The sequence below is a fragment of the Myotis davidii genome, unplaced genomic scaffold, assembly GCF_000327345.1.
Source record: "Myotis davidii unplaced genomic scaffold, ASM32734v1 scaffold169, whole genome shotgun sequence".
Taxonomy (NCBI): Eukaryota; Metazoa; Chordata; class Mammalia; order Chiroptera; family Vespertilionidae; genus Myotis; species Myotis davidii.
In genome coordinates this window covers 2,391,016-2,393,634 of record NW_006383005.1, presented here as the reverse complement: position 1 = coordinate 2,393,634, position 2,619 = coordinate 2,391,016, and the positions used below count along the sequence as shown (strand labels likewise).

The following is a 2,619-nucleotide window of genomic DNA, read 5'->3' as shown; positions in this document are numbered from 1 at the left end:
CCAGCCCCAGACTCTGGCTCTTGTCCATCACCACCCTCTCTGAGCACCCATGTGTGTGTCCACACATCTCCCTTGGACTAGACGTGGCTCTCAAAAGCATCTGGCTCCAGAGCACTGGGGCTCCCTGTCCCTTCCTAAGCAGAGCTGGCCATGCTTCATAGCCCTGGGGAGATATGTCCACCAGCACCCCAACCACCCCTTCCAGCCCCAGAGGCTGCCACCTTCCCTCTGGGTCCTGGTGCCAGCTCTGCCTCCAGTTGCTCTGTGTGCACTGAGGCCAATAGTTCAACTTCCCTGAGGCCAGGACAGTCTGTGTGGCAGAGGGCCCAAAGGCTGAACATTCACTGACCCCAGGGACTGGCCCTTGACCACAGAGCAGGAGGGAGGGCCCGTGGTGAGCTCCCCTGGGTGGGCAGCTAACAGGATCCACAAGTGCCCACGACTTGCCCAGTGTCACACAGTGAGTACATGGGCATCCTGTCCAAACCCAGGTCTCAACCTCCTCGCATCCCAGGGTTCCTTTCTCTGCTCTGGCTTCCTATCCTCTCTGGGCCTTAGTTTCCTGTCTGTAAAACGAGGGAATCAGAATGTATAACCTCCTAGCCTTACCATCCTAGAGCTCTGCGATGGAACAGCTTCTCCTAAAGTCACTAGAGAAAGATGAGGAATTGTCTCTGTGGCTTCACAAATATAGTACTGACATGCTTAGGACTTTGAGATTTAAAAATATATATATATTATTATTATTATTATTTAATCCTCACCTAAGGATATTCATATGCTGTCTCAAGCACCCTCAAGCAGCAGAGACAAGGGTCCTGTCTGCTCGAGGGCAGAGGAGTGAACCCAGAAAGGCTGGGAGGGGGCAGGTGGGGGAGGAGTCTGAAAAGAAGTCCTAGGACTCAGCCACCCCTGCTTCCCACAGTCTGGCAGTGAGGAATCTGGGTCTTACATGTGCCCCTCGCACAGAGAGAAACTGAGGCCCCTAGAGGCACAGGGACGTTCCCAAATCACACAGCAAGTCAGAGCCCATATGGGGACCTCAGGTCTGTGAATGGGGCCTGGGGGTCATTTGGAGAAATTCACATCAGACTTTGCTTACTGGTCCCTGAAAGGTAGTGGAGCAGGGGCAGAGCCCTTGCCTGGAGTCACCCAAGACCTGGTCCCTAACATTTCCTTCATCTCCCCCACTGGGTTGACTACCTTAGACTACTGTCATTTGGCCCCAGCCCCTCACTGTACAGACAGAGAAATAAAGGCCCAGCCCATCCAGGAGGGACAAAGTAGATATAAGAATCCTGGTCTCTACTATCCTATATAATAAACCCTAATGTGAAAAAAAAAATAAACCCTAATGTGCAAATCGACCGAATGGTGGAACAACCGGTTGCTATGACGCACACTGACCATCAGGGGGCAGACACTCAACACAGGAGCTTCCCCCTGGTGGTCAGTGCGCTCCCACAAGGAAAGCGCTGTTCCCAGACTGCGAGAGGGTGCAAGCTGGGCTGAGAGACTGCCCCACCAGGCCTCTAGACAACAATAAAAAGATATATTAAAAAATAATAATCTTGGTCTCCCAGCTCTTAACCCAAGACTCTGTTCCTGTCCCTCATTATATGACACCCCTTTCACTACCCTGGGGGTGACCTTGGCACAGTCCCCACTCCCTCTCTGCCTCAAGATTCAGCCCCCACCCTGGGCCCCCACCCAGTCTTGACTTGCTCCTGGATACCCCCTCCTACTCACCATCTAGTCAGACATATGGATGGCTGCCTGGATCTCCCTCTGGGACATGAGGAGAAGGCCCCCCCTGACTCCTCCCCACCCTCACCACCTCCTCAGGGTAACTGGGCCTGCCAGTTTGGGTGGAGAGATTTTCCAGGTTGCCTAGGGCAACAAGGCAGTATTCTGGGGGCACTGTTCTAGAAGATTGTGCAATGACCTGTGTGATGTCACCAGGAAGTAGCAGAGTAGAGAGGTGGTTCCAGAGGCCTCTCTGAAAGGCCCAGGGCAGAGTACTCTAAGGCCCCCAGGGCTGGCTTGGCCTGGAGGAGGACATGTCCTTTACAATCTGGTGGCCACAGGCTCTGCATCCAGTCCCTTCTGAGCCGGATCTAAGTGTTTGCCCAGGGCGGGCCTCCTACCCCTGCTGGGCCTCCCTCAGCAAACAGCCCATAGCCCTAACGCTGCCTTGAGGGAGCACTCCTAGAGCCTGAGAGAGTCACAGAGAGAGACACAGTCAGTTACCCACATCCTTACTCCTGGTGACTCTGTCACAGCCACAGATCATCTCTGATGTCCTGTCACAGTCCCCCACAGCCACACACCATCTCAGGCTTGCTTAGGCATGCTAGGTTACCCAGAGCACTCAAGTAGATCATCAGATAAACCATCGGACACCTAGTGAAATTTGGTTTTCAGATAAGCAAAGAATCATTTTTAAATAAGTATGTCCCGAATATTTGCTAAATCAGGCAGCCTGATGCCTGAGGTACTGCCACACCGACATCACAAATCCTTGAAGTGCTGCACAGTTGCTCACCAGTCCCCTCGTCGGCTGCCTCCTGCATGCCCCTTCTACTCCCTTACGGTGGAAACTGTTCTGAGTCAGGGTGC

At 53.4% G+C, this 2,619-nt stretch overlaps 1 protein-coding gene across 2 annotated transcripts in view; it reads right to left on the bottom strand.

Annotated features, from left to right (window-relative positions):
* STARD10 (StAR related lipid transfer domain containing 10) overlaps positions 1 to 1,810 on the bottom strand; it is a 25,741-nt gene extending 23,931 nt beyond the window's left edge. Inside the window, exon 1 of one of the 2 annotated variants that reach the window (XM_006777962.2) lies at positions 1,750 to 1,810. The gene's annotated coding sequence lies outside the window, so the exon portion shown is untranslated. Of the gene's footprint in view, positions 1 to 221; positions 245 to 1,749 lie in introns of those variants that run through there. The other variant, XM_006777963.2, reaches the window with a different exon arrangement.
* Positions 1,811 to 2,619: the final 809 nt, after the last annotated feature.